Below are 22817 nucleotides of genomic sequence, written 5' to 3'. Positions count from 1 at the left end.
AAAGCAATACAACAAATTTATCAATATTATGTATAATGTTCACCGAATGATCAATCCTATCAAACTCATAACATTAAAATAATTGAATGCATTAACTCGATCCGTTCATTCTTGAACAAGTTAACTGTGTCAAGTGGAAATACGAATAGTAGCAAGATACTTTGAATCATTGCTCAAATTCTCATTGAATCAGCTGATTTAATTAAAAAATAACTGTTACCTAAAAAACTATTTTTGTGATTCATTTTTTCATTTGAAAAGTTAATATTCTTTTATATATTCATTTGACACTTATGTGACAAATATGTACACACAAATAGTTGAGACGGTAGATAAAGAATTCATCATCAATGCTATATTAACTCAAACGATTACTAAATTATCAATGGTAATTTTCGAATTTTTTTTTCATTTACAAATTTACATATATTTATCACAACAGATAATCAATCAATTTCAGTTTTCTTTAATAACTTCACAAAAATTTAATGCGGTAAAAATGTTTTTCCATATAAATATTATTCTAAAAATAATTATGACAATATTGTTCCAATAAATCAGACAAGTAATTAACAAATTTTACTTCCTCACTCCTTTTTAAATCAATAGAATTCAAAAATACTTTCACTTAAATGTTAGTCATAATATTATGTTGTTAAACAATAACATAAATAAAAACATTTTTATACACGCAAACAAATTGTGTATATTTATAGTAATTTTTTTCCGTGACACGTGTACTACTTTTCTAATGAAATATCATGAATCATAATTTAAGTATTAAGTAATGATACAACATGTATTTATTGTGAACCAATACATACTCTATAATTGTTTGATAATCAAAATTCAATCTAATTCCACAAAAAAAATAATCATAAAAATTCACGAACTTCAAATATCTCACTTTATCATCCATCTCATTTCATTACTGTCTCGTGAAAGTTTGAATAAAAACTGCCGTAACAAAACAAATCCTTCTTTTTTTTGTACATATAAAATAAGTCAATAAGTATAAAAATATGTGATATTTTTTTATTAATTAATTTTACGATTATCGTGGGAATTACATTATTTCCAAATCAAACATTGACAAAGTAAGACGATTCAACCTTGAAGCAAACCAGAAGTGAAAAAAATTTAAAGTGAGTTCAGTTAATGTGTACTACTCTATACATAATTCCGACACTCAAATCAGTCATGAAATTTGAATGATCATTTATTTGAGAGGAATTCAATAAAATAAAATGCGTACGTAATTTCAGATGAAATTTCATTATTACAAAAGAGCTCATAATTCGCATTTAATTCACACTTCCAAAACCATTAAAATATAAGGAATGAAATTGCTGCTTCTAAATATTTTCGGTAGAATAAGATTTGATTTCTATAAAAGTAGTACAGGTTCATTCATTATCATTGATTCGAATTTTTATTCAACCGATTGTTTATTGTGATTTAATGATGTTTGAAACGTTATGGTTTATAGAAATAAAAATATTACATGAGACGCCAGAAATACATACAAAGTGACTCAAGTAATAAGAATTGTGCACACTACTTCCAGAATAAATCAAAGCAATACATGACCGCTCTAAATTACACGATCAACACCCACGTGTATATCGTTGGTATCAATGCAACAATATTGATTAATAATAACACTCACGGAACTCACATATGATAACGAAAAAACAAAACAATGATAACAAAAAAATCACTTGAAAACACAATAGACATCGAAAAAACACACTTTCTCATATAGGTCACTTTATTACGACGTTGAACAACGTAAACAACCACAAGTAACTTAAAAGATACTAAATATAGACTTTCTTAACCATCAAAAAAAAATAATGGAGTCAACAACCGCGTTAATTCTTTTTACGTCGCGTTTATAATGAGTAAATAAAAGCTCAAACCGTACGAAAACGTAAAACTACACATCAATAGTGATCTAGTCACTCTGACGGTCACTTAACCAACTATTTAACGAATATATGGACCACAAAGGTAGCAACAATAGTATTGTGCTGTTCTTGTATTTGCACAGACTGATTTGATTGTAAACAAACGCAACAGTCACGAATAGATTAACCCTGGACACCTGGCGTCATATAAAGGAACGATCAAACATACTTCTTACATGGAGTCTCGCGTAGCACTAAACCCGACAATTCCCGCCACCTCGCATGTAGTCATCGAGCGTTCAATCCAGTAGGCGCACAAACGAGCACATACACAAGCGAAAGAACCAAGTCACAGGCATCAGCGACCGCCGCGCAGGGCCAAACACTCACACAAGTAAAGAGAGAAGAGACTCAGGAGAAAATACACATCTACTTGCTTTAGAGTGGAGTATTCTATAGATATAGAGTATGAAGTATAGGTTGGGATGGTTTTATGCGCAGTAGTATAGTAGTAATATATTTGTAATTGTAGTAGCTTATATATAGTATTATATATCTGTATAATACAGCAACTCGTGGACACGCCGTTACGCTTCGTCTCTCGTGCGTCGTCTGATTGTCCATCCTTATCTTTCTGCCATCTCAAGAGACCGAGACGCGTCTATTTTCATTGGTCTTCTCTCGCTCGGCGCCGTTGAGCCTTGTGAGAGTTGAAATGAAGACAACTAACGTCTTGCACATAGTCGAGGACTCTAACTTTATTTCTCGCGTGTTTTTATCACTTTATCTCTGTTTATTTATCATGAATTTTCGACTTCTTTCTCACTCCTTCAGCGGTCTCTTTAGTCTCTGTTGTAACCCCTTTCTTCGCGCCTACTCATTCCACTCGACCAGATTCTTAGCCACTATATCTACCCACTATACGACGCCGACGCAAAGACATATACAAAAAGACGTCTTTTTAGGTCCGATTCACATTATTATATTGTCATGTTACTTGTTCGTTGTTGCTCTAATATCACTGATCTATCAGATTTTGCCAAACATTGCATGGAAATGGTCAAGTTTGAAATAACTCAATTATTATATACCGCAAAATCGCCATTTAATTGGAAGTACAGTTGATAGAATGGGTCAGAAACAAAATCTATATGATGATATATTAACCCTCTGGAGAAATTATAAAAAAAATGACAAATTGACATGATAAGAGGAAATCTTATTTAGGTTCCTTTTTGTTTTATTTCTTGTCCTGAATCTCCTTTCTGTCCTTTTCGTGAAACCCCATGAGATTAATCTCTATTGGACGGTTATTAAATTGAAAACGACAATATCAGCTAGTGTTATAGTATGAGTTGGTACATACTCTTATGTACTGCAATAAAGACGAGAGAAAATGAAAATAGTTTGTGTTTACGTTATCCCACACGTGTTTCACTATGTGAGTGTGACACGCATACGATTTACAATATATTTTTCTATGAAAATAGAAACATTAATGCGTACATATATTTAATTATATAAACTCTAAGTAATATCATAAAGTTGATTATACATTAGCCCTATTACAAGCTTTCAATAAAGTTTTTTCTCCAATTATAGAGTTTCAATATACTTAAGTCAAGAAATGAAACTACTTTAGCCAACAATTTGAATGCATTATTAACAATAATTTCCTTTTTTTATGAATTATAGTATATGGGGCATCGACTTTAACATTTAAAGTATGGTTATAATCTGATTTATTATAAAATTTAGTATCGAAATAATAGGTTAGCTACCAGACTGCGGTTTTTAAAAAAAAATTTTAGAAAAAATCATTTATATTGATCACATTCAAACTATTTTTTAGTATTATTATGGTTAAAAAAAATATAAAAAATGTAGCACATTTCGATTTTTTATAACAATAAAAAGTTTAATATTTAAAATATAGTCAACTTGTCGATTTTTTTTATGAAAGCCAGGCGAAAAAGAACCATGATACAGAACAACGAATTTTAGTGGCGTAGGTCCTGGGCCACCCTTCAGAGGGTGAGGTACGCAGTAAAAGAGACTTTTACAAAACGTGTGCGCGGCGGCGCAAAGGAAGTATTGTCGGTTGAAGAACTTGTATAGCATATAGTGTGCGAAGTTGTAGATTCGTGTGTCGTAGGAACGCTTGTATTATGAGCGCACGCGCGTCTACCGTAGGACATATCCCTATGCCAAGAAAAGCACACGTTGGAATCGCGAACGCCAAGGGATTCTGAGAAATGGGGCGAGCATGGAGGGATAACAGCAAATGAGATTGGACTGACTTGCATGTGTGCATTTCACACACCAACACACTAGAGATTCCTAGCGACGTTCTTGTATGACGTAATATGACGTCACAGATTCCTGGAACTTGCGATCAATTCTCTCTACTACGTTGGAGCTTTTTGCATGTGCAGTTAATGTGTACTTCATGAATAACTGTAAAATGATGCCGGAAATTGTCAATACTTTTTCAATTACATTGAATTCACACTATTTGAATTTACATTTGTATTGTGCATAATTTAAATGGATTGAATTCACATCATTGGTGCAAATATTTGCAAAAAATTCATTTAAAAATTATTTCAAGTGGATACATTTTAATTTGATGATGAAAATTTTTCAATTATTAAATTATAAGAAGAAATAAATATTTTTAAATATTTTTTTGAACTTAATTTTATTGTTGGTTGGGCAATATTTTGGTATTATTTACCGCTATTTTATAAATTTAATTAGATCTTACACTGAGAGAAATAAAATAGTTGGATTTTTATTCAGTGCATTTCATTTTTCACTAAATAGTTTGTTGATTGTAAATTATTCCTTTAATTAAGTAAGGTTAAATTTTCTGAAATATAGTAATATAATTGTTAAGAATTTACACACGATCACTGCAAATTTCAAATTTGACAGTGTTTTAAAATGATGTCATCCATTTGATTAAAATTGTAGTAACTTTTTAAACACTTCCATGTGCATTAAAAGTTACTACTATATTAATCAAATGGGTGACATCATTTTCAAACACTATGATTTACAGTGATATTGAGCCATTATTAAAGTAGTGTCATTATTTTCTTGTTCTGTTGAAATTAGAAATTATGTCTTTGATAGATAATTAAATTTTCTAAGTATTTCGTAAATTATTGACTGATTGAAAAATATTCTAAAATAAAGCAAAAATTCATTAATTATTTTATATTGAAATATAATTTTTTTTGAAAATAATAAATTAGCATCCATATATAATGAATACATTTATTTGTTATATTAAAAGAATTATGTTTTCTTTTAAATATACTCCAAAAAATGAATCAGTGTGTATGCATTGTTTCATATAATGGTATTTTTCACTATCTCTTTGTTAGAGAATAATGAATTTCTACTCAAATATCGTTATCCATTAATATTTTTTAAAAAAGAATTATTTATATATTAAAATTTTTTTTTGGTATAAACATTGGAAAACTGAATGTTTTATCTCGTAATGGTAGAGATAATGTTATTGTTGTGAATAATAATAACTGTACACTTAAAATTATTTTTTTCTGAAATCAACTATACAATTAGGGGGATACGAAGTAAGAAAGGCTAGGATCCATAGGACAAGACGATTTTTTTAAATTGTAAAATGACTTATACACATAATAATGTCATTTGAGTAATAAGCATATTTTCAAATCAATGTTAACTTTTGTATTAACAGCTTCGGAGGGTCCATTTTGCCTCACTGAGTTACCAAAAATCGAAAAAGCCGTCTTGCTCCGTATTCTCCTTTACTTTTTTCTGATCAAAATTGAATTATCAAAGTCGTTGAATGTTTTTTTTCTATTCAAAATCATAAGGTAAATTTTCTGTTAAGTCAAGATTAATTTTTTCTGGGAATTTGAGTTTTCTATGAATTCACCTTTCACTGAATTTATTTCATAAAAGAGCCATTAATACTACGTATTTTATAATAGTTGAATAAATATAATATAAAATGTGTTATTAAGTTTTTTAAATATTTGTTTAATTTAGTACTTAGCAGATTAAGTAAGAGAAAAAAAACGAATTAGACATAAAAATCAATTAGAAAAATTCAACAGTCTAATATTTATGGTACATATCTATAAAATTAATGTTATCTTATGTCTTCCATTTGTTAGGTTAAAAGTCATTTCAACAGACCAGGTATAATACATCTAGCATACGATAAAACTGAATAAATATTTGCAGCAACGTGACCACGAAAACCACATTGATGTGAGTATTATCAGTAGTTCATTCTTGCCAACGAAGCGTTAGTTGTGCATACAATAGAACATAGGTGTTGGATCAGCGTACTACGTCAACGTCAAATAGTACCGGATGAGTGCCAGTGAATAAGCGTCACAGCAATCTAAAGAATACAAGTGAACATGGTATCTAGTACTATTTCTACACACTTATATATGTATACATACGTAGAAAATATATTTACCAGCATACACATGTAAAAAGAATAAAAGGAATAAAGAATAATCGAGCTCGGAGAAGATAAAGAATCGGACCTAGGGAAGAAAGAATGACAGGAAAAAACAGATGGTCCTGTCTAGTCTAGATACTGGAGCTAGACTAGATGGCTAAGAAGGATAAAAAATAACGAAAGAATGAGAGAAGAAAACGGTACTGAGGTAACTCATTGTAGTCGCGTAGAAATTATAGTAGAAGTAGTAGTAATAGTCGTAGTATAGTAGTGGTTGCAGCCCGTAAGTAGCAGCCAAGTGATGCAGAGACATTAGAGGAAGTGGGGAGCGTGGTTGACGAGAGGTAGAGTGGGTAGTGGGTGTCAGAGGAGGGAGCTGACAGGGAGAACGAGAGAGTGAGTGAGAATCGGTTCAATAAATGCAGCGGACGTTGCCCGAGGTATAAGAGCAGACGAAGAGGTCGATTGGTGCAAAAGAGAATGGCTGGTATCACTACGGAAAGTGCGAGTAAGATCGAAAGACAACAAACCCACGCCTGCGCCACGTGGGCTTAGCGTAGTAGCGTCGTCGTCAGTGGGAGACTGAGAGAGACAAAGAGAACTCGCCGAGCGTGAATCAGACAGCTGAAAAAGAGGGGCATTGCACCAGTAGTAAACGAAAGAGTAGGACAGACGATCCCAGACGAAAAAGAGTCAGACTGGTGGAATTACATACACACGAGTGAGACACCAGATGTGGTACGTAAATGGACGCGCCACATAGCATGTTCCTGTCGGCGATCGATAACTCGCATTTAGAGTGAGACAGAGTAATAACAATGCAACGTGCTTCGGTGCTATCATAACTGCAATAAATGCACTACGCATCCTCGCAACGACCACCCTTGAGTCTCGAGGCCACTACCAGAAATCGTGAACCCGCCATTTTGGCATTTGTATCGCCTGATCACTGAGAAAGAGGATATTGACCAACTCAACCTCTTTCTCTCGGAGCTTATGGTGCTGCTGCTTGCCTCCTGCTCTGTTTCAACCTTTCGCGCTATCGTGCGTGTCTGGAACCTCTTCCAGCTTCCTTCCAGATGACACACCCTGTATTATATTGAGATTCTGCGTCTCGAAAAAATTTGCATTTATTGATTCAAAAGATTGCTTTTTTATTATTCAATTCGTTTATTTCATTGTTGGAAAATTGATATTTCTGATTTTAATAATAATTTATGTTGCTGTAAATCCCAAAAAAAATCATATCAGTCGTGAATATTTTGGGAGTTTTAATTTGTCTGTTGCAGGGTATAGTAGTACTCTTTGTTGTGGTTCTATTTTTAACTTCCCGCCTTTTTTATGAGGGAATCGAAAAAATATTGTAATCATCTTAAAAACGAAGTTTCGATTGAATATTCATGTTTTGGGATTTTCAAAGTCATTGTAAATGATTGATAGACACATTTTCGTATTTTTTCTATTTATTAGACATGAGGGTAACTTGAATTCTATTATATTTTGCATCTATTATGAACTGAATTGATCCAATAATTCTTTAGTTATATAGAAAATCTTATTTTTATCAAGAAAAGAAGAATTCGATTTTTTTTTCTTTTGAAAGTATCTTGACATATTTTATTGTAATTATAACAGATAGTTAGATTCTAAATAAGCGTTTCTATTTCAGAAGTACGCAGTGGGATATTTTTATATTTTTCAGCAGTTATCCATAAATTTTGTTTTGTAACAATTTTTCTTATGGTATTGTAAAAAAGTTTATAGAATTCAATAAAAACTTCGTTTTCACATCAAAATTCAACTTTTATATGTAATTTTTTACTTATTTAATAAAAATCTAGGTCAACATATACATACATTAATTATCTTAAAAATAATTAAAACTTTTAAATATTAAATTACATTATTTAATTAGACGTTCCAGTAGTCAACTTTAATTTAACTTCTCGATAAATTAATATTTAATCGATTAGTTTTCATTTGAACAACATTTTAGTGTCAGTGGTATTTGTCATCATCAAACATTTATTAATTAATCAACATTAGTAATATTCATCATTTTACACGTAATAATTTGAAATATATTTTACTTTTATTGATAAGCAATTAAAAGTGTGCATTAATTAATAAAAAAATGATTCTTCACAATTTTTCGTTCCTGACTTATTAAGGAATTACTCGTTGATATTCAACCATTTTTTCGTCCAAAAACGTAAAATATCTGTGACTTAGAGAACCGTTTGAACAATTAGGCAACAAATATTCAACTTCTTTTCTTGAGTTTATACAGATCGAAAAGCTATATTTATGATTCATTTGTTTTCAATAAAAATCATTCAACTGGTATTCGATAACTTTCAAGAGATTTATTAGTAATTCATCTCAAAAAATTAGCCAACAATCGCTTGATATCTGTTGTTTCGTTCTATTTTATAGATCAGTATTTAGAGAGCTACATGTTGATAAAAGTGGTTGACTTCTATTTCACTCTCCCACGCGCCACGCCTATTCCAGACGCCAAGGTAAGAATAGAAGGTAAGGCGGAAAAAATAAAATGATAACAAAAAATCATCCACTATTTATATTAAACTACACTGAAAAAGTATAACCAACGTTATGAAAAGGAAAAAGGTACACATTTTGTGATAGTCGTTATCACAGGTATTTATTTGATAATACAAAATATGCCTCTATATATCGTTACCACGAAAACATATTGACGTATGAGTAGTAATCTGTTATTGACATTGAGATACTCCATTACCCAGTCGAAAGGTAAAAAATAAAATGCTGTACTCAATGCGATACAAGAGTAATTCTGAAAAATGAATCGAAAATACATACAAATTTAAATACAGAAAAGAAGCTATGATGTTCTGATAGTCATATTACTTAGAAGTTATTGCTAATGTGGAAATTTCGGCTGTCATAATCTACCAGTTTTTACATTATTTATAGGTACATTTTATTATTCACTTGTATATATACGGTATATGGGTTTAAGCAGGTTTAACGTTTTATTCAGTTTTACTACTCGGAAGGTTTCTCATGGAGTCATGAAGTCATATAAGCCGAATAAAAGTGTTTCCTTCTTCTAAGTGTATTAACGTAGAACTCGTTCGTAAAATTTTTTATCACAAGAGTCAGAATATTATACTCAATTTTATAGAAAAAAATTAGCACATGGATTTTCGAACGAAAAAAGTCATCAATTTATTTAAATAAAAAAAATAAATAAATAACTGTGTTGTTCTTTACGATTTATAAGTATTTTTAATTTAATTCGGTTTGAAGCGGTTTCTTTTTGATTTAATTTTTATTATACCATGTGTACTAATAGCTTTTATCTATAATTTTTCTTAGAACTCTATCATACACTACTACTATTATAAATTTTATTATTTAATACAAAATTAGAAGCTTAAATTATAATCTTTGCAGTTGAAACAGATCAAGTTTATTTTTACGATACCCTTAAAAATATTTGCAAATATTCGAGGTTTAATTAAGAGATTTATCAATTTGATAACGTATATACTATAAACAATTATATGACTTTTTTGAAATAATAACTACTGTGTAATTGAACACATTTATTTTATAATTGTAAAGCATGTCAGAGTCAATAAACCAGTCTATCAAACGATGAATTTTAACGATGTTTGATTATTACGAGAGAGCAGTCTATATCGTCTTTATCTAAAGAATGTTAGCCGTAATGAGGGTTCAAAGTTATTTAAATTACCGTAATTAATTGTTGTAAATACACTTATAATGTATGAAAGATTAATTTCCTTCTTATATAGAAGTTACATGTTGATAATAATTCAAGTAAAGTTCATAAAAAAAACTTCAATTTAAAAATTCTAGTAGAAAGTAAGATTAGTACATTATTAGCACAATATCTTTAACGGAAATTTAATGCTGCATTAGTAATGGATCCGTTTTAATTTTGACTAAAATCTCTTCTTTTAATACAGATAATTATTTATTTTACAAAAGTAAATAAATTAAATTATGAAGTTTTATCAGCTTAATCAGAATATACTTGTAAATAGTTAACAAGTACAAAAAAATAATTTACTTAAAATGGTTGATAAAATAATATTTAAACGATAAAATATCATTGTTTAAACAATATCTTGAATTCATAAATTATTTTCATCAGTGCAAGTCTACTCTGATTTGTAAGAGTACTGGACACAACAATACTTTGAAGTAAAGATTGGGCTTTAATTCGTCCTATATAAGGCTTTTTTTAAATTTTGGGTATGTTTTAGGCCTATTTAAGTTCATTCGGAGTGCTTTAAAATTTTTGATTAGTAATGTACATAAATTGTGTGTCTATTTTACTATTTTTCAACTAATTGTAATATGATGATTTTACCAATCATGTCAAATCAAATTTTTTTTACAAGTAACGGCATTAAATTTGTAGTTTACTTACAAAAATTTAGCTTAATTATGTTTGGATAGAATAAGAGCTTTCCTAAAATTTGAAAGCTAATAGATTTTGAATATTTGAATCAGTTTTTATTATCAGTAGAAAGTAAATTTAGAGATTTAGAAAATGTTTATACTACCAATGAATTAGTAGAAAAACCAACTGAAAATTTATTTAAAAATAAATAAATAGCATGGTATTATTGAGGATTAAAATAAATGTACTGTTTTAATTAATGTTGATATATTTTTTTACTACACCAAGAAAATGAGAAGACCGAAATGACCCTGTAAAAGAAGGGAAATTGATCCTGCAGAAGAGGTGAAATTTTCTTCACTACAGCCAACCTTGTGATAAAATAAACTGGAAAGAAATATTAATTTACATGAAAGGGTGAAATTTATACTAATATAACATGATTTTTACACCAAAAATGTAAGTTATAATTTGGTAATAATTTTGCCACTTTAAAGTTAGTTAATAATGAATAGTATAATTTTCTTTCAACATAATACTGTTGGATAAATTTAATATATTTATATAAATTTTAATATTTACTTAATAAACTTCTGTATGCATAACACGCCGAAAAAAAGTGAAATATTTGATGGCCGACCAGTTTTAATTTATAAGTATGTTAAATTTTTTCTGTCAAGCACTTGAAGTGTTTCATATATGTAATAATTATTTGATTCCATGCATAGATCGGGAATGCCTAGTTTACGCTAACCCAACCAATTCCTACACTGCAAATCTTAGTTGAAGACACTTTTAACACATTAAGCCTCTTCAATATTAAATACCGTAAACAAACTGTAGATTTTTTACACACTTCGAAACGTGTAACATGTGTCTACAAATCATGCATAGTTTGTCAATGGGCATTTTATATTAAACACACTTTACGCGTGTTATTTCAACACGTATGTAAAATCTTGAGATTTATAGTGTAATAAAAGCCCAATAGACATTTGGGCATGCTTAAAATAAATTATACTTGAGAATTAACAAGTAATTGCTTTTGGTAAAATAAATTAATATGTTCAAAAAAAATTACATCATAGAATCTGACAGAAAGGTCATCGATCGATGTCTGTCGAAAAATGGACACTCATACTCAATAAAAATTTTAAAAAGTTTTAACAATTATATTTATATCATTGAGAAGACAGTGTTTCTGTAAGAATATTTGGTAAGACTTGGAGTTAATCATCAATTGAGCTATTGGTATTTTTCTAGATTTTCTATTCCTCTATTATATCATAAGACTTCACATTTGCCATTCAACCGCATTCAGGCTTTCCTGCAGTCATCTCAACACTTTGCTCATTCTCTACGTGAACACAGTTAGGGAAGGTCCGGTATAGGTTCGAAGACCCTCTCTGTCGAGTTCTCGCTCGACGCGCGCACGATGGTTTATATACACTCACGTTTTCGATCGTTCACCGCATACGAACAACCACAGGAAACTATAGAAACTCAATCCATTCATGCCTCCCCTTCGATGAGGTCTTTGTCCCCAGTATCTGGTGGTTATAGAAACTTTTACGAGGATACAAGACTGACGAACAATTCGCATTCAAAACTTTGCTAACAATGTTTTGAAATGTATGTATCTATCAGCAAACAATATTTTTCAATTTATTCGTGAACAATTTACCAATCGATTAGTATTTATGTCTTTCATATGTAGGTATACATACATTGTTTATGATATAATAGATACTGAACACTTATTGAAAACTGAACAATTTCCACTATCGATCAGCATGTGTCTATATGTAATATTGAAATATCATTAACCTGATTAAATATCATCTATTGATATCGAGTGAATGGAGTAATAAACGATCATAGAGAGGTGAATGACTAATCTAGTTTGTATACAGATTATGTTTTTCTTTCTTTTTCAGATTTTTAATTATGTTAAAGTTATAATAATGCTGTAAGTGCACAAAAAAACTGCTTGAGTATGACCGGAAAATTTTTGCATCGTTTAAAAGCAGTTGTTTTAAACTATTTACTAAACTTTTTGTTACAGAAGGACTAGTAATTTTAAACTATCAAAAAACCTATTTTACTGATGCAGATTTTAATTATTTTCTTACGAATACGTCTTGAGCTGAAATAAAAAAACGTAGTCCGGCTAAAACTGTTTTGTCAGCGAGATTTTAATTAAATGATAATTCATTTTCTTTGACAAACGGACACATTTTTTCTATGATTTAAATTAGATCTGGACCAATAGAGATTGGTAGATTTTGCTAAAGCAGTCAAGCTGATCTAAAAAAGATAATTGTATACATTTTTATCTCTTTTCTCCACCTGATCTCCTAAGTTACACGTTGAATGTTCTACTACTTAAGCTTTTTATCAAATAAGTTTTACTAATTGAAGTGATTTATGTATCAAGCACTGCAAGCTATTAATAAGGTGGCTTAAAATTTAATAAAACCTCAAACCTTGAAAATATTTTAGAAATCAATTTCAGAGAAACTATTTGGCATTGAAGCATGCCACAGCTAACGAAATATGACTAGAGGTATTTCAAGGGGCCAAATACTACAAGAAAACTTGTGATTCAGTAAATTTGCTAAGTTATCTATTAATAATAACATTGGCTTCATACAGTCGGTAAACTAGCAGTCTTGTACCTATCTCGTACTGAACTCTTGAGAGAAAAACACTCTCATACGGATAGCCAGTGTGCATTTCGAAAAAATGAATTTTTGTATTTTTATGAATGGCAAACGTGTGTGAGTTGCTTGTCAATATTTGCTACACTTTTGTTTTTGTTCAAATCCAAACATAAATGAAATGTGGGTAGACTTTCTTCCTATATTTTCATTTGGAATCGAGTGAAGATCAAATCATTTGTGAGGATTGTTGACTTGTTAAGTGTCTTTTGCAGAAATAGCAAAAGATTATGGGATGAGACTAACTTTAAAAACTTCATTGTAGTTTAGTAACTTTTACATTATATAATATTGTATTATGACATATAATTATATATTATATAATAGATATAAACTCCAGAATAGAGATAAACTTAAAAACACTCACTTCTGAATGACCAAATCTGAATTGGTCACAACACTATCACTTTTTTAATTATCAGGACAATCAGGATCAGACCACCATCAATCATCTGATGCAAATTCTTAAGGGAATAGAAAAATAACAGCACATAACACAAATTTTTTCATTCGAAATATAGCTTAAATCTAAAAAAGATTGCTAGTATGTAATGAATGAGTATTAAAAATCTGCAACACTCTAAAATATTGCGAGGATTATTTAGACTCTAAACCATAAAAAGTCGTATACAGGCTGTACAATTTTCAAACGTGAACCGATTTATACACTATTTTATTATTCATCCAAACACATTTTTGAAACAAAAAATTCAACCTAATTGAGAACTTTGTATTGTAATGGAATGTGAACTTTATAAAAATACAAAATTTGCCATAAACTGACCTGCTCTAAAAATTAAATTAAATAATTTTTAACATGATATACAAAAGCATCTGCCATAACTCAATGCATTTAATGCATATCAATTATATAACGATGCTACTATTGAATAAGTTCGTAGCAAACCCAATGTTTTTTTACTAAATTCAACTTATTATGACTATGAAACTTAAATTGTGAATTCACTGTGTTACATTAATTTATTAATCGATCCTAACGTGTTGTCGATTACTGCATCAAGTAGTAAGCTCTTACATAGTACCAACAGCTTGTTGAATAATTAAATTTCTTAGTATCACTGTAGTGGTATAGAACAACAAAGATCAGCTTTTACAATAAATCTTGAACCCATGTCTAAGCTGTGAACTCAAGCACTCTGTTTGATACTAACAGCTCGAAAAAAGGATAAAATATATGACTGAAGTTCATGTAGATCACATTTCTTTGCAAATAATTCAAAATAAAATCAATATCTTTATATATTCTAGGTTTCATTAACTAAATAGTAATATTCTTAGTCTATTATTGAATAATCAAACTATCCACTATTTTTCTTCAAAAAACTACAACTAAAAGAAAATTCATTAACCATCTATTTGTAGAGTAATTAAGCCTGTAATGGATGAATAATGATAGTATTGGTGACTGTAGTTATCCACTGTAACCACTGTATTGATCTCCATCAAAATGGGAGCATGAAACTAGAAACTAAACTGGGTCGATGAAAATCAAGAATCGATACGTCAATTCTTGATACAAGAGAAAGAAAAAGTCAGTTTTTTTATCACTCTAACCTGACCTAACTCAAGCTTGGATATGTCACTTCTTCTTTTAGGCAACCGAGCATCAATATGATAAATAGATAAAGTGTCTGTTATTCTATAACTTCTCTTCCTTATTCAACCAATACTACGTCATGAAATGTCAATGTCATCAACATTCTAAAATAAAAAGTGTCTGAATAATATTTCTCACGATTTATAAAAATTATCATTTTCTAAATTAATGTTTTCTTCACTCATTCTTAAATTTCTTGTCTCATTTCCAAAAATAATTAGATAATTTATATGTTCATATAATCATTCACGTGTCTTTGTGTTAAATAGATTTCAAAATACATTAGAACTCAAGTAAACGAGACTTCAATTATTTATAATTTTTTTGACATAGAACTATTAATTTGTACGATGAATGACTAATTAGTATCAGAATAATATAAATGGGACAACTTAAACTATATACAATATTCATCATAAGATTCTTTATCCATTGTTTATCATAACTAAAAGCACATAAACAAAACAAATAAAAACAATTAATTATTTTGTAGTTTTTTATTTAATTTTCATGATAATTGAAATTTAGTTATAAACAAATAGAAATGAGTTCCAATAAGCTTGGAACAGAAATAATGTCTAGATTACTTGTAAAATTAACTGATGATATGAAATGAATAAAAATGTAAATAAGTAATAAACCAGTGATTTACCTATTATCGATGTAAATTTTCAATGATTACGAGCTCTGATAATTTCCATAATGACACCTTTCAAAATGCTGTTGTAAAATAACTTTATCAAGATTTTTATGAACTCCAATTTTGTACTGAATAATCCAAGGGTTTAAATTAACAATAATGAAGTAGTCCACGAACCATCGTATCATAATTAATTGAAACTGATTAATCCGTACAGTGAATTTTGTGAAAAATAATTAGATCAATGATTCTGCCAATACTTTACCAAGAATTTTGGAATAAAGTTTATTTTAATTTTTGAAATATTCAATACCATTGCCGTTACTAAAATGTAAATAGGCATTTTTAAAGTTTTATTTTTGATCAGTTCAGTTTGAAGCAACTGATGTTAACATGTTTGACAATAGAGTAGGAAGATAAATATCTCAAATACGAATTACAGCTAATTAATTTCCATTCAAATGTAAATATGAATATTATATTAGATTACAGTTGGACATTTAATTTTAGATATAGTTCAATTATTAACTGGTGTAATACGTTAGTATCGATTCATATGAAGGAAATGTAATTTAGACATATTTCTATTCATGCCAAATAATGTTGAAAAGTTAAAATTTTGCTTCAATAAAGTTATCTTAAGTTACAAATTATCTAAAATTTATTAATAATAATAGGAAAAGAGAGGATGAAGTGAAATGCTCGAGAAAATGTACTAATTTATTAAAATCAGCGTAAAGATAATTTTTGCTCTTCTAGTTAATCAATTTTTCAATTTATTATTACGCTAAAAATTACCAACATTTGTTAATATATTAATTAATTTTTTGATTTACGATTTTTTTGTGTTCAACTTCACCCTCTTTTCTTCTATCAATAATAATAACACTTCTGCAAATCCAATGTTTAACAAATACTTAAAAAAACTAAACACCTAAAATGTTTTCAATATCAAATACCATAAATAAATTATAGAACTTCAAGTAAATTCCTCAAAGCATTTAAAAGTCGACTTCGTAAATATTCAAAATAAATTATGCAGCTTTTAACTGTGATAATAAATATTTTATTAGAATAAAATGAATCTCAAAAATTTCTTTTTATTAATTTCCACAATAAGAAAACAATAATATTTATGTTTAACATAGAAGTCATTTGTAATCAATTAAGATTATCTTACCGTTTAAAGATTTCGTTTGATGAATATATTCATCACATTGAAAACGTAATTAATTGGTGTTAAATGATTCAATGATTCTAGGGTTAATATACGTTGAAACCATTCGACTCCTAGACAAATACATTCAATTATACAATGACTTGTAGAATTATGGGAAACTAGTGACAGAGCAACGAGCTCAATGGAATTTGAAGAATGTTGAGTCAAATCACGCCGTGAATAAATGCCTTAGAATGTTAGCGCACTTAAGAAAGTAACCGTGACAACTTAACAAATATCCGTGTACTCTATAACTATGTAGAAACTTTATAATGAAAAAAGTTATTGAAGCATTAAATTAACTTTACAACCTATGATAAGTTATAAATATTTATTTATGAGAATTGATATAAATATTTTAAATATTTCTCAAGCCATTCAACATCATAACATAATAATACTAGAATGAAACATTTAAATGGTTTCGAAAAAAACCTCTCATCACTGTGTGCATCATAAAAGAACTACCTCTATAATTTGCTTGGAGTTGTATTGATGATCAGTCATCAAGCGGTTCTTTATTACTGTATTTATTAGCTAGTAGATACGATGAACATCTAACAATGAAAATTATGTATTAGACAACATGGTTAAAATCATGCATGTTAAATAGCCATGATTAATATTAACAATCATAAAAGAGTATTAAAGAGTTAAATAGAAAATTGATATTTTCTATTAAAATTGTATTCGCTGCACTTTGTTCAAATTGTAATTTTTTTTTTTTTGAAAATTTTTCTAACATTTACAGATTCATTTTAAGAAGAAACATCGACAAAAAGATGATTAGAAATTTATTATCACAAATTACGTCATTTAAAGATGTTCATAAGAAGTATACTTGCTGTTTCAGAAGGAGATCAATAAGACTTAAGTGAAATATTTGATGGCCAACCAGTTTTAATTTATAAGTATGTTAAATTAGTTGTTATACATGAATAAATAACCTGTACTGATAAAAAAAATCTACTGATCCATGAACTATGATAGATGTAATTGTAGCACAGATGTAAAATGGACAACTTTCTACCATGTCTCATCAATTCCACTGATTGCGCTTTAGAAACTCCCGCATCACAAATGACAACCTGGTTCAAATCTACAAAACCTATACATCTACTAATTCTGCTGGTAGACTTAGAAGAATAGAATCAGTGCTTAGGGTCATTTATTCGTATAGCATTAAAAGCTCGGTTCAATATCAATTCGTCACGAATGCCACTTTTTTCCTTGCAAAGTGCATTTGCATTGTTAGTGCATTTTTTCCTTGCATTGCTTATGTGAATTTCTAAATTTTATTTTATAAAATTAGCATTAAAAACGGGTTTTTTTATTTAAAAATTTTAACCCAAAGAAAAATTAACACAGAATTGTAAATTCAAGTATGGGATACAATCAATTAATTTTTTCGAGTTAAATATTTATAACAATACAATTAACAGCAGAAAACTATTATCATATAAATATAAACTTTGTTTTGGACAGCTTTACAAAATCCGTTTTGTTCTACCAAATTACTAAGATTTGACAGATTTGTTTTGACTTGCGTTTCTATATTTTGAATCTCTATAAATGAAACAACGAACATTACTGCAAGACAAGGTATTTTGCATGGATTTATAAAGCACTACCAGAAATGATCAGAAATTAAACAAAAATTAGTAAGCTTGTAATAATCTGGTAACAGTTTGAGTTCTTATTCAAAATTTCGAAGCTTTTAAGAAAAATTACCATTGAGTGAACATTAAATTTTTGAAATCCACATTTTATATTTTTGCAAAGTAGGTATTAAAATGATGAAATAAATATATAAAATTAATATGGGTTTGTAAAAATTGTCTAAAACATAATTTTTTCATAAATACTTTTTATAATTTGTAAAACTAAAATTATGTCTTAGTTTACCGGATATTTTTATATTAACAATTTCTTGAGAAATACTTCTATTGATATGGTTTGCTAAAATGAATTATATCCTTTTAATGATATTATAATTTTTAAGTGCCTAATTAAATGTAGAGAATAAGTTTTAATATGTACCTAGTAAAGATTGTGACATCCAAATAATTTTTATTTAGAATAGTAAATTTTCATAATAATTTCTTATTTATTGTCATAAAAATATAATATATTTTTTTGGAGCTTACTTTTTATTTAGTTACAGCAAACTTCGCTTAAAATTAAGCAACGAGTAAAATTATTTTTTTCTATCAGTATTTCGTGTAACCAAACGATTTATTAATCAGTTTAGGGATAATTTTGAGCTTTATTGAGTTAGCTAGTCTAATTGATGTTTTTTCGTTTTGCCTAAAAGTGAGTGAAACCTAAAAGTAATATTTCCCTTGTAGCCGAGATCTGACGTCAGAATTGTCCACAGATTTACATACGTCTGTTTCCTTTCTGCAGCAGCATCTGACGTCTGACGTTGATTTTACGTTAGGAAACCGAAAGACAGCAACATCGAAAGTCTGACGGCAATCTGTTTCCTAATGGCTACACGGGTTGGAAATAATTTTTGGGTTAAAACTTGTTACCTATACGATCAGAAGTTGGAGCGATTTGGTTGGAGTATGGTAAGAATGCATTCATTTATTAACCCTAGATAGGTCACATAGTGAGCTCTAACAATATAGGTCACACTATGAGGAAAAAACCGCAATAGTTTCTAAGATGCAACGTTGCCACATGTTCTGTTAAATCTTGTATTCAATATTTTTTTTCTATTGTAACAAGAATAATTGTAAGATTAACATTTTCATTATGAAAATTAAAAAACGAAATTACATTTCTTAACATTTAATTTATAATTTTTTATCCGAATTGACATTTGGCAACATTGCAACATAATATCTACCAACGCTTTAGGTCAATTAATGAAGAAAACGCCGTAAATTAGTTTTTTTAACTTACAATTATTTATTCATTTTAATCTTCATGATCTCCCGAGTAAAAATGATCAGTTTTCGGGCGCGCCTAAAGGAGACCCAATTCAAGCCTAAAACTATTTTGCAGGCCTAAAACACGTCTAATTGAAGCCCAAAAATATTCTCGAGGCCCATAATGCGCCCAATCCAAGGCCAAAAATATTTTAAAAATCTAGAAAAGGAAAAAAAATTTTCATAAAAACTTATCATCAAATTAACTTTCGTGCTACAAATTTACATTTGTAATAATTTATTGTCATCATTTTCGAATATGATCTTAGAAAATGGGCTTGAATTGGGCGTGTTTTAGGCCTAGAAAATGTTTTTGGGCTTCAGTTGGGCTCCTTCAAAATTTAGGCCTGTAATGGGCTTGTTTTGGGCACTGAAAATTTCTCTAAGTCAAGATTGGGCTTCAATCGGGCCTGTATTGGGCTTATTTTTCATTTTGGGCGTGTTTTGGGCTTCTTTTGGGCCTATTTATTTTTACTCGAGCTATCAATACTTTCTGAAAACATAAAAATTTCAAAGAATCAAAAGAATACACTTAGTTTTTTGAGAGCCATTCGAGTGTTTTGTCATTTATTTAAACAATAAATAACCATTCTTGCTGGTGTTTCCCTCATGGGGTGACCTATCTGGAGTTAATAAAAAAAATCATAGAAAGATTTCACATGAGTTTTAGAAAAGTTCGAATTCATCTAAATTTCGGAACATCCTTGTAAAGAAAATTTTCAATACTTGTTTCTTCGGCTTAAATTAAAATCAATTGAAAAATTTATTTCCAAAAACAAGGAGAAAGCATATTCATTTAGCTTGTATTGTAGTACTTGAATCTTTTGGCATAAACATCAATTCTTTCGACCAAGTAATAAGCCACAAGTAGACGGAAAGATGAAAGGTGCGGAAAGTCAAGACCGCAATATTAATACATCCTGGCACATCACCCTCGACTTCTTTCTCTTTCACGTTATCTTCACTTCGTTTTTCAGACTTGATGAGCAAGTATAAGAGCACGCAATATGTTTCGTCCCATTTTGCCTTTCGTGCACCGGAAATGAATGCAATACTGGCTACTATGTAACCACATGTCCATAGTGTTTTATCTCTAACAGTGCGGTTAAACAACAAGACTAGCATTGACGGTTTATAGTCACCCTCAAAATTGAAATTACTCTAGTGTGATCATATCTGTATCTGATAAATTGAAACTGACCACGAATAAATTGTTTTCTTTTTTATCTTAATCTATTTAATTTATTATAAAAATGTGTGCACCATGCAAGCTAATGAGCCAGAAAAAGAGAAATGACATAATGAAGACAGTAAACTACGTTCAGTCGGTAGAAACTGCAGATAATAATGAAGAATAAAGATTGAATAACGACCGAGTAACAAATATCTTTTTACTCGGTAGTATATCAACATTTATTGGCCATAAAAGTGCTCAACATTTTTAAAGAACTTCAAAGACTCTAGATTTACTTTACTGAATCAATATGTTCAGTCTGATACAAATGTCAGTGTAACAGAGATTAAACTTTAACAAAAAATTGACGCATTTATTTCATCATTTTTTTCATACTTTTATTAAAAACTTCAAAAAGATTTATGAATCATTTAATCGTAATATTTTTTATAGTTACTCGTCTTCACAGCTATTAAATAATACTGAAGAGAAAGAATGAAATATTTTACTCCAAATTTGGATTGATAAATTTCAAATACTTTAATAACATATTCAAACACGTCGAGTGACTTTTTGCACTAATCAGTTTAGCATATTTATTTTTCTAGAAAGAACTTCACCTGACATAATACCATAATTTTTCTACTCGTAAAAACTTACATCAAAGCCGAAGGCTTAGGATCCCAAAAAATTACTTTTTCAACGACTGTTAACTAGTCTCTAATATAAAGACTCTGAGAGACTAATATTTTATTCTGGAGTCTAATTTCAGCTTTGAATTAAATTGATATATAAAATTCTAATCAGCTCTTAAGGGAAAAAATTTGAGTTTAAGCGTAAATATCTTTATTCTTTAGACTCGATGCCTCTTGACAACGGATAGATTTTTTAGATTACTTTGGGAGAATCGTAGCAGTAATGGTTTTTTGTCGTTTCTCAGTGACTTAGACATAATAGTACGGAAGAAGTACCATAATGTAGCAAAAAAAAAAACAAAGAAAAAAATAAAATAGTGGTGGAAAAAAATAAAACTGAAAGAAGAGAAGATACCTGTAATATAGAGATTATACTCTGTAGTAAAGAATAGACAACAGTAAGTAGTAGCTATAGATAATAATAAAGGATTCACTTATGTCTTGTTCTATTTTATTTTGCTAATGCAACTATATTATACTTTGACGATGAGGGTCTAAGACTGATTAAATACATTGCCATTCAATGTACCAAAATAATATATAAGACAAAAAACACACCATATATGACAGACATTTTTTTCCTAAAATATATATTTATGAATGAGCCAATATAGAATCTTTTCCTACAAAATCGGTTGTCTCGGAAGTCGTTATATTCGAAGTCATATCCGTAAGCATTTTATTTGCATGCTGATTGGCCGTAAAAAAACATCGTAAAATTTGGACGTTACGTTTTATTCATGATTAACTGTAACTAACCAACAATAAAATAAATGAAAGTAACAGATAATGATTTACAAAAAATATGATAAGTCTCTGTTTAGAAGGTTTATGCAGTAATCAAAAAATGCAGTTTTGATCTACTAACTTTAAGTTTTAACTTTAATGAGATCATAAAATGCGATAATAAAATTTAACATGGATTTAAATGAGATCTTATTATGATGTATTTATACTAAAATCAACGACTATACTTTCTAACTGATTATTTATGATGTTCAAAAGTTATAAAGA

The 22817-nt window shown here is 29.2% G+C and overlaps 1 protein-coding gene across 5 annotated transcripts in view; it reads right to left on the bottom strand.

The window, feature by feature from the left end:
- The window catches only part of LOC118067098 (growth factor receptor-bound protein 14-like), a 395959-nt gene that overhangs the window by 341659 nt on the left and 31483 nt on the right, over positions 1 to 22817 (bottom strand). Inside the window, exon 1 of one of the 5 annotated variants that reach the window (XM_035083659.1) lies at positions 1505 to 2153. The exons of 3 other annotated variants lie outside the window; for them this stretch is intronic. The gene's annotated coding sequence lies outside the window, so the exon portion shown is untranslated. Of the gene's footprint in view, positions 1 to 1504; positions 2154 to 22817 lie in introns of those variants that run through there. One more of the 5 variants, XM_035083658.1, reaches the window with a different exon arrangement.

The sequence above is a fragment of the Chelonus insularis genome, unplaced genomic scaffold, assembly GCF_013357705.1.
Source record: "Chelonus insularis isolate UGA/USDA-ARS -01 unplaced genomic scaffold, ASM1335770v1 contig_35_pilon, whole genome shotgun sequence".
Classification (NCBI taxonomy): Eukaryota; Metazoa; Arthropoda; class Insecta; order Hymenoptera; family Braconidae; genus Chelonus; species Chelonus insularis.
The sequence above is the reverse complement of the archived record's forward strand: the minus strand, read 5'-3'. Positions and strand labels throughout refer to the sequence as shown.